Source organism: Ciconia boyciana, chromosome 19, assembly GCF_034638445.1.
Source record: "Ciconia boyciana chromosome 19, ASM3463844v1, whole genome shotgun sequence".
Classification (NCBI taxonomy): Eukaryota; Metazoa; Chordata; class Aves; order Ciconiiformes; family Ciconiidae; genus Ciconia; species Ciconia boyciana.
This window is the reverse complement of record NC_132952.1, coordinates 2,326,373-2,336,752: the sequence shown is the minus strand read 5'-3', so window position 1 is coordinate 2,336,752 and position 10,380 is coordinate 2,326,373. Positions and strand designations below refer to the sequence as shown.

The 10,380-nt window shown below is 48.2% G+C and overlaps 1 long non-coding RNA gene across 1 annotated transcript; it reads left to right on the top strand.

The window, feature by feature from the left end:
- The first annotated feature begins 62 nt into the window (after window positions 1-62).
- LOC140661712 (uncharacterized) lies at window positions 63-4,832 on the top strand. The gene is made up of 3 exons (XR_012045851.1): window positions 63-477; window positions 2,716-3,082; window positions 4,548-4,832. It is a non-coding gene; the product is annotated as an uncharacterized lncRNA (long non-coding RNA).
- The last annotated feature ends 5,548 nt before the right edge of the window (window positions 4,833-10,380 follow it).

Genomic DNA, 10,380 nt, shown 5'->3' with positions numbered 1-10,380 from the left:
GGCGGGAGGGGAGCGCCGGCTGCAGCGCCCGCCCGCCCGCCCCGCCGGGGCGCCGGCTCAGCGCCGGGCCGGGGGGCTGCGGTCCCGGTCCTGCTCGCGGGGCGGCAGCGGGGGAAGAGCGGCGGGCAGAGCCGCCCCGCTCCCCGGGGCTGCCCCCTCCCTCCCCGGGACGCCGCCGCGTCCCCCGCCGAGCGCCCGCCGAGCGCGGCCGGCGGGGAGCCCCGCGCAGCCCCGGGAGGAGCGGGCCCCTCCGGCCGAGCGCCGGAGCGCGGGAGCCCCGCGGCCGCGGATCCCCCGCGGGCACCCCCCGAACACCCGCGGGCCTCGCAGCCCCCGCGATGGGCGCGGAGCCCTCGCACTGACCGCCCGTCCGGGGCGACGAAGCCCCCGACAAGTGCTAACAGCTAACGGGGAGAGCCCGCTGGCAACGCACGTCCGTAAAAACGACGTGTCTGTGACAGAAGAGCCGTGTCGAAGGTAACTTCCCAGCGTTTGTTCCTGCAGTGACATAAACAAAGTCTGGATTTGGCTCACTGAGCGCAAACAGTTCCTATTTAAACCTAATACTTGATAGAGAAGGCTTGGGGTAGAGTCCTAGCTGCAGTGAAGACTTTGGGAAAGTCCTCCTCCAACACCAGAGGGGATGGTGTTCTCTTCTTTTTTCTTTTTCCTTTCTTTTCCCTTCCTCTTTCTCACCTTTTTCTCTTCTTTTTCTTTCTTTCTTTTTCTCTCTCTCTTCCCCTTTCCCATTAAAAAACTAACAGCCAAACACAATCCCAGTGAAACCCCATTCATCGCTATCTTTCGCAGTCACGATAATTGTTGGAGACCGGAAGGGCTCTGTTTCTGTAAAGGCGCAATTAATCTAATAGAGGCCTCCACATTAAACGCTGGCACGGCACTACCCAAATCAAAAGATACCTGCAAGGCTTGGATGGGCTTTGCTGGCTCCTGTTTGTGTGAAGATTTGCACAGAGATCAGAGAAGCAGGAAGAGGAGATGGTAAGACAGCAACAGCTGTGCTGAGAGAAGTGTTGGTAGTGCCCTGGCAGCGGGCCCGGGGAGAAGCGAGGAAAGCAAGCTTTGGGGCTGGCTGTTAGCTGAAGGAGGCTGGAGGCTGCCAGCGAAGGAACGGTTTCCCGCTGCTTGGTTCCTTCCAGCTCCGGGACAATAGGATTTTGTAAATAGGATGGCAAAAACCTGCTTCCAGCATCGCTTTCTTATCCTGCTAGATGGAAGGATAACTATTTCTACCCGGCCCCAAACTGTACTGAACTGCTCAGCTCCAAAAGGGCCAACAACAGACCAAGGAGCAGCCTTTCGCCATGACCACATACCCCGTCGGGAGCCCGAACTCTCATCTCCCACCATTTTCACGCACTGCTGAACTTGGGCTTTTAACTGATCTCTACCTGCCTCTCATGGCCAGCATGACCAGTGAGCTCCTGCCCGGGAGGCTATTTTATTCTGAATAATATGAGTGAAAGAGGAGACATCAGAGGCTTGGAAGCAACTTCTCAGGTCTGTGGATGAATGAGGAAAAATAAAATGTAGATGCAACCAGCTATGAAGCAACAGCCCGTGGGTATTAAGGTGAAATTCACCCAAGTGTATCAGGTCCAGAGTTCCGTATTTTGATGTTTTTTGTGGAATCCTCGGCACTGGGGTGTGATTACTCTGAGTGGAGCACCAGGCTGCACGCAGAGATGGGAGCCAGCGTGCAGTTCATTCACTGCTTCCTACTATTCATTCGTGTTCCAGTTCTGTAAACAGCCAAACAGCAGAAAAGGGAAACACAGCAATCTGTAAATCTGGGGGTGGGGAGGCACGAGGAGCAGAGCGCAGGTTTTCTGGTGTCAGAAGAAACAAGCAGAGGTGCTGTATGACAGAGCAGGCTGGCTGGAGGATGAAAGAAGCTGCTGAGAGGCTGTCAAAGCCCTGGGCCAACACTTTTCCCCTTCCTCTCTGGCAACGCGGTATCGCAGCCAGAAGAAGGAGTGAAGACCCAATGCCTGCAGATGTCATTTGGACAGACACTGGCTCAGGCACGGGCTAGAGGCAGCCGCTCTGCAGCTGGGAGCAGAGGGAGCGCAGAGGGGCAACACCGGCAGGAAAGGAGCCGTCCCCACCGGTCAGGCCCCTCGCCCCTAGCCAGGATTGCTGGCTTCAGCAGCATTTTTAGACTCTTGCTCCACATCACCCTCTCGTTCACCAGCTCCCGCTCCCCGCAGGCTGTGGGGAGCTTGCTGCCTGCCCCTAAAACACCCGTGCCAAACCACGCTGTTGTTTTCACGCCGAGCGGTGCAACACGTGGGTTAGTACGACACAAGTCTCCACTCTCACCCCCCTGACGACAGCCCATTTCATCAGCCTGTTGTTTTCCACCACAGATAGACACCATATGAAAACACAGGTGCACAGAGCCTTGCCCAAAACATCCACGCACCCACCTATGTCTTCCCCCTCAGCCCTTTCCCCTGCTGCTGGATCACCAAGGCTTTTGTGCACTGAGACACAGCAGAAACCTGCTCTCAGGTCTCCAGGAGCTTCCCTCCCTCGCCCGCTGTTGCTGTTTTGGGCCTGCTGACAAACGCCCACAGTGCCAGGGGCTCCCCGCTTGTCAGGACAGGACTAGGAACTGTGGGCGTGAGAAGTAAAAGGGTGTATTTGTAAGTTAAAAATAAAACTATTCCTTTTATTTGTGTCTTAACACAGATTTCAAGGCTCTCTGCCCATAGCTGGATGCTAGAAAACACATGCAAGGAAAGGCAGCTGGGAAAAGAGAGAGCGAGCGAGAGTGTGCATATCTGCAAAGGGCTGCAGGGAGCAACGAGGGGAGAATTGCCCTTCACAGATCCCCGCAGCTGGGCCCACACTCCATCCCTCCCCCAGCGACTTGTGTTTTGTTCACCATCCCCATGACACACTGCAAAGGGTCCAAAGAAGCACTCTCAAGGGCTAAACCCCCTTGCATGACCCACGAGGGACCTGGGAGACTGACGTCTGGGTCTGCCATGGACTACCCTGCCCCCCCTCGCATCAGCCAATTCACTTCACTTCTCCGCATCTCGTTTGCAAAAGGGTACAAAATTGTATTGCAGCTCCCCGGAATAAAGATGGCTCTTTATCAGCTCCCTTCTCTCACCAGACCATCATCCGCTGGAGCTGAACTCCTACTTCTTGGTTCCTAAATAAGTCCTAAGACATCTCCAAGATAACAGCCCAGGACCTCAAATTGCTGTCTGTAAGGGCATACACGCCTGACGAGAAGGGAGCAGTACTCATGTTAGGAGACGGAGGCAAAGGTTTTACTACTCAAAAGGCTGGGGGGTGATTTCCCATCACCATCTCAGGTAGATGAAGGGAAGGGACAGTGGTGGCAGGTAGGGTGTGAGGAGCGCATCCTCCCATCGCTGCCAAGCACGCGACTCACATCTGTGCAGTTCCAGCACCCACGAGCAAGGATGGAGCAGTCCTTACAAATACCATTCCTGCTTTTTAACATTCACCCAAAGCACGTGGGTGCAACAGCACTTCACTGCTGGTTCAGACCACCAGGTCAATCCACCCTCAGCTTAATAACATACACAGAGGTAAGGAGAGGCTAGAGGGGAAGGTTCAGCCACAGGAGGAGTTTGGACCAGCAACCTCCATCAGGCCACAGCTTTAGGATAACAGAATTGAGCTCTGTGCTGAATCTCTTGGCAGAATTCAGCACGAGTCCTAGTGGTAGCTTGGCTACCTGGCTTGAACTGCAAAGTCCAACTTGCCTGGCCATGCGTAGAAAGAGAAATGTAGGGACAGACCTGGCTGGCAGGGACTGTGCTAGGTAGTAAAGGAAAAGGATTTATCATAGAGCTCATTAGAAAACATCTGGGCTCAGCAAATGACCTGGAATGCGACTCGGCAGCGGGGCGCTCCTCTCTTCCCGAGTCCCGAGAATGCGAGCTCCCGCAGGGTAAGACTCGAGCCAGCTGTTTCCTCTAATCCCATCAGCCTTTCCTTCGACAGGGGTCCAAACGCTCGGCAAGCGGGAGAGAACGAGAAAGTCCCGTTCCCTCCCCTTGGTGACTGGGATTAGTGGTTTCTCTGTAGTGCCGTGCCAATGCATTTTGGGGCCCTGGGGCAGCAGTAAAAAAAAATGTACCCCTCCCATCTCTGAGCAAGTCCAAGTGTGTTTAATCGCTTTATTTTCCACCTTGCCCAATCGCTCCCCGCTCCCAGGCACTCTAGGCCCCTTCGTCCCTCCCTCCCTTGCTTCCCCAGCAACTCAGGTCATGCAAAATCCTTCTCCTATTCAGTTCATGTCTGCAGGGGCAGTTTCTATCAGGGAGGGCTGGGAAGAAGCTGTTGGGCTTCATTTGCAGGTGCCCTCTTCCCTACAAGTTCAAACAGTTTTTTTCCTTCTACTTCAAAAACACCAGTTTCCTCCGACTCCATTACAACCGGCTAAATCCCCTCCGATAACCATCTTATTTTCTGCTGCACAACTTCCCCCTGCTGCAATCGCTCAGAACCTCTTATTATATTAATCATTTTTCTTGCAGCACTGCCTGAAGGCCCCAGCCAAGCTCAGGGCCTCGTCACAATAGGTGCTTGTATGTGTTTAGAGACAGTTCTGGCACCGAAGCACCTACAAACTGTCAACCAGCAGTACAAACTTAGAACATACACATGTGTGCAGGGAACATTTTGCACATTACCGAAAGGAAACCAGCACCCGCCTGAAACGGGGTGACTCAGCCCAGAGCAATATTGCACTGCTGTTGCATAGAAGAGGCTCATGCACAAACTCTCTGGCCTTAGAGAAAAGCACCCAAAATCAGAAGTCTCAAAGCGCCCGTTTCTGAAGTCCTGCTACTGCAAGAGAGCGTCAGCATTTTTTAAAAAGAAGGTAACAGAGGAAAAAAAAAAAGTATGTATGTATTCGCTAACAGATTAAACTCCTCTGCTCCCACTCCCCTCGCCTTACAGAAGACAAATGCAAATATAATCCTTAAGGTGATAACATGATTTTCATATTTTGGAGGGTGTGGTTCATAAAAGCATAGAAATGTGGGACCCTGAGAAATCTGCTTTCATTGCCTCCCTCTCCTCCTGCCCTGAAGCAGGATCATGATTGTTGAGTTTGTGAAGCAGATAATACTACTGCAGCTGATGAGGAACTGAACGAAACTGGCCAGGAGTCTTAAGTTTATCACTACTTTCTTGAACATGCCAAGCAATCTGTGCTAGCACTGGACCAATTTTTCATCATTCTGGTTTTAATTCTGGTAACAGGGACTGCCTCAGTGGCTGTTCCAGTGTACGATAAGAGTTAACATTGAAGCCTCAGTTAAATAATGATAGATTCATCCTGTGCTCAGAGGAGTCACAATGACCTTCTCTCTATCTGCCAGCCTACCTCTATTTATACCTAATATGGATACAAAATCCACAGCTTAGCAGATAGTAAACTAGAGCCTCCCACAAGCATGTCGCCTACTAGGATGCTCCCAAAGATTTAAGGGAATTATTTCTCAGGCCTTAAAAGAACCCAGTAAATTCACTTTCTCTGTTCTGTCTGACGTGGTGCAGGCGGCAGGACTATGTGGACTTTCCCATACGGTCCTTCCGCTGCACCTCCAGTCCTAGCCCACAAGCACTCCTGCAGTTCCAGCCCCAGGCTCCCATCCATCATTCAAAGATGCATTTATTGACATATGAAATACCCCAACTCTCAACAGATTATCTACGAAACCATGTAATCTTCAGAGAGAATTAAACAAAAAACGGGCCCTGTGCCTGGAAAAAGGAGCGGGGGAAGCACACACCATCAGCCATTCCCTCAAACAAAACCAAGGAAAACAGTCCAAAAGGGAGGAGCTGGAAGAACAAAGCAGCAATGATCAGCACAGAAATAGGTTGTCTTACATCTGAGAACCACACCAGGGACATCTTCAGGGAGTGTCTAACAAAGAGGGTCCTTGAGCTACAAAAATTCTGCATTTAGTTCATACCAGATTAAGCCATGGGACAGAGACCAGGAACACTGCAGTCAACCTTTATGGCCTTAGAAGTTTAAGGGAATTTATGGCCAACAAGAACAGTTAGATCATCTGATATGAATCCATGTGTGTTACAGGTCATTTGATTTCACACAGTCACTCCTAGGTCGAGCACAGTAACTTGCATTTAAGACATCAAGAGTTGAAAACTCCACCCATTCCTCTACTAGCTTATCCCACTCTCTCTGCTTATAATTCAGTGCCTGACGGCTTGTCTGCATGGGTCAAGCTTCGGCCTCCAACCATTGCTTCTCTCTGCCTCTCCCTGTTAGCAGCAAACCCTTCAGTTCCTGGGTTTTTGTAACCCCAAAGTCCTGTAGGTATGACCAGCATTTGTTGCGCCTCGATGTAGAACTTTACATTTGACTATATCAAAATCTACATTGCTCCACTTTCTTTTTCATTTACATAGCATCCCACCAAATAGCAATTATTCATCTGCCACCATTTTTATATTTACTTCGGGATAATTAATGAAAATTGCAGATAATACAAAGCATTATACTGACTCCTGTGGGAGACACGGCATCCACAGACCCCAGAGTGCCATTGTTTTGCAAATCAGACATGGAGCCATTAGGATATGAAATTATTTTCTTCTCCTGTAGGCTCCGTCAACCTTTGAACCCAGAAAGAGGCTGCTAAAGAGAGAGATGACACAACCCACAGCTGCTTTGGCAGTTACCTTCAGCCTAAGCCTCTTTTCCCCTTACTCCACTGATAACTACACCCCTTTCTCCCTTATTGCTCTGTGCTATAGCACATTGTCCTGGAGAGAAGGCGCAGGAGTTTGGCAACAGAGAAGCAGGTGACTGGATGAAAGGGTGGATAAGAAAGTGTAGAAACACTCCCCTTCCACAGCACACCTTCACCTTGTTTGAAACAATCCCCTTCCACAGCACACCTCTACCTTGTTTGAAACAATCCCCTTCCACAGCACACCTCTACCTTGTTTGAAACAATCCCCTTCCACAGCACACCTCTACCTTGTTCTTCCAGCATCTTCAAAGAGCAGAAGCCAAAGTGTTTTGTGAAGCCTTTTGTGGAGTGCAATTCAATCCAGCGCAGACAGGTAGTGAAGTGTGGGGTCCCACAATATGCGCTAGCTGACTGTACAAAGCTGAATTTTACCTGGGAATGAAATAGGTCTTAAAGCCATGACCAAGTGGAGAGAGTATCACCATTTCCATTTTACAGGGGAGAAAACTGAGGTGCTATCACAACTGGACTCCTAAATCCTCAGGGAATGCATGGCTCATGGGATTAGTAATGGGTTTGGGTTAAGCTGTTAGTCACTACTAACAACTTCAAGTGCAGCACCGAGGGGGAGGAAGAATACCCTCTAAAACTTCTAAAAAGAAACACACTCCTTCATACAACTGGAGATTTATGAACTGAATTTGAACTGATAAGGGCATGACCTTTTCTAGGAAGGGGCATACACTCCTAACCCAGAGCTGAAGTCTTTACAAGCACTACCAATAAAGACTATAGATGAAGAGTGATTTATTAGTCACCAACAACTTTCTCAGCATCTTTATAAGCTACAGGAGGTGGGTATCCACCACCACGAGGAACATCCAGCTCTAAATAGCTAGCAATGCTGTACAGCTAAGTGCTGACAGCCAGAAGTCACAAGAGAAACAGCGATCCACAGCTGAATTTCCATAAACTATGTTCCCATTTATTTTCAATCTCAGTTAAGCATTTCACTGTGGGTGGGCTATAGGCTGGACTCTCAGAGCAGTCAAGACACAGTACGCATTGCATACAGCTGCCTACTGGAGCTGGCGTGCCAAAATCTGCACCAGTCCCATTTACAAAGGCAGGGGTGGGGTGGGAGACGAGGAAAAAGTTTGTTTATTTCTTACTGTCGGGATGTGTGTGGTAGGGGGGAAAAGCAACAAAACCCAGCCAGCTCAGAGCAAAAGGAAGGGTGAGCAATGCCTCGCTGATTCAGAAGACTGCTGAAGAAAGTGGTTTTCCTAGCAGGTCACTGATCACGCGTTCCCCAGCTCTGCCAGTAGCCTCTCCCTTCTAGCTAAAGCATAAGAGCTATACCTCATGGTAGATCACTACCACAACAACCACAGTCTCCTTTAGTCCACTCATGAACCCACTGCTTGCATTTGCAAACAAGCACCTTTGTGATTTCTTTTGCATTGCTCGAAAAACTCGGAGGGAACCCAATAAAAATATCTGGAAAACCCATTCCTTCTCCTTTGGAGAATCATCCGTGTGAACTCTCTCGAAGAGCTGAGTTACGCCATCACTGCTGTGTTTCCACTACTGGAATGATATTGTCTCCTTGATATCCTCCCTCTATCTCGATCTGTTACCTAAGTTTGTATTTAAGGTAGATCTACTAAGGCAGCGACTATCTTCTGGTATTATGCTTATGTTATACCTAACACAGCGGTGTCCTGTTCCATGAGAAGGGCTCCTCGATGTGGCTGTGATACAAAGAACTGGTAATACATTTCAATATTTTCTCTCCTTATCAGATTCAGATTTACACCAAAGTCAATATTGAGGATCTCAATGTTTTACACCTATTAGTGATTCTATAAGCAATCACCTCCCGGACAATAAAACAGAATTCCTAACTGATCAGAGATTTGCCATTAAGAATTTGGGGCAATTTGAGGATAGCAAATAGTTGCAGAACATACCCCTCTGGAGTCTCCCAGACTATGAAGTGGGCAGCCTTCCCCTGAGACTCCATGACCTGCCACGTGAAAAGACAGTCAGAAAGGACGGCTGATGGAGTCAATGGCTCAAGACTCAAATTAGAGTCCCAGCTGCATGCCACATTCCCTCCAAGACTCATCACTGACCTTGGCTACAGCTTCTCCCATCTTTAGAATGGGTATTAGAAACCTTCCTACCTCCCTTAATCCCATCTGTTTCATTTGTAAATTCTCCAGGGCAGAGACTGGTGTTTATTTGTGTGTACAGCACCACATACAGCAAGGTCTTGATCTTGGCTAAGGCTCCCAGGCATGATTGAAATACAAAGAAATGACGGGATCTTGATCAAACATGAAGGACTCAGATAAACAATAGAAAAACAGCTTGATATTTTTTTTCCCTGCAGTCCCTGCTTTTCTGTGACTTGTTTATTCATCTCAAAGCCTCAGTAGACATCTAATCAAGCTGCTAAAAGTCAGATTTGTGGGCAGTCAAGCACTTAGGGAGTTGTTAAACATTCAAAAACAGTTCTATTCAGCAAACAGCTGCTTTTTTTTTTCCCCCCCCTTCTCCTAGATAGCAGTATGGTTTCTTTACCCACTGTATACTCACCATTTTCCTATTCAAATTGCATTGGGGTGATACAGTAATTTCTCCACTGAAAGGTCCCATTAAGTTTTGGGTAGGGACACCTGACTTTTTTAGGCCTATCTTGTTCGCACTTTTTGGTACTGATTCAAATCACGCTACAGTTAGAACCAGCAATGATTTCAGCAGGCTTAAGAAAGAAGGAAAAATGTGATAGTTTCCAGATGAGTGTATTATACTAAATTTAACATGCCTTTTGGTACTTAGAATTTCCACTTTTTCCCCTTCCATTTATGTAATTAGAAATCAAGCAGCAGGAAACCGTTCCTATTCCAACCTCAGTTGGGAACAGTATGGTCTCATTCCCATGGAGGGAAACAGGAGACTTGTCTTCACAAGGAGATATTTTGCACAGCTTACACGGACAGGTTCAAAAATAGGTTTTGAATAATACAACTTTAATTAAACCAAAACAAATACAGGCCCATTATGGGCTAGTTATATATGCATATATATATCTCTCAACACAAACAAGAAGCAAGGCAGCTGTGAAAAACAAAAATATTAAATTCTTACCCCACTTAAAGAGCAGTGACAAAATTTAAATTCCACTTTTTGGAGTAAAATTGTGCAATTTTTCCACACTCACCCTGGCAAATTTTATATTAATGAGCAAGAACACTTGTTCTGATTATTCTCACTCTAGCAATGAATGACTCATTGTGAATGGATATCTACAAGGGTACCCTCTGAGTTCCAGGGCCAGAAGAACCACTTGATCACAGGTCACAGTAGGTCATATAAAGTAAGAATTAACTCTAGGAAGTCATATTTGAAATAAAGCAGAGCATACCAGGGCAGGACAACTCAGTACCAGGGACACTAAATCAAAATGGAACCCATCATCATGGCCCAAACAACACAGTGCTAGCTAAAGCTTTTTCTGCATGTTGACAGTAGTTATATTCAGAGTGTTGCTACTGCTTTTGGTTCTCCTGTTTCTTACCCAGGTTGATGCTCTTCTCTCTAGCTGAACCCACTGGCTTACCAGACT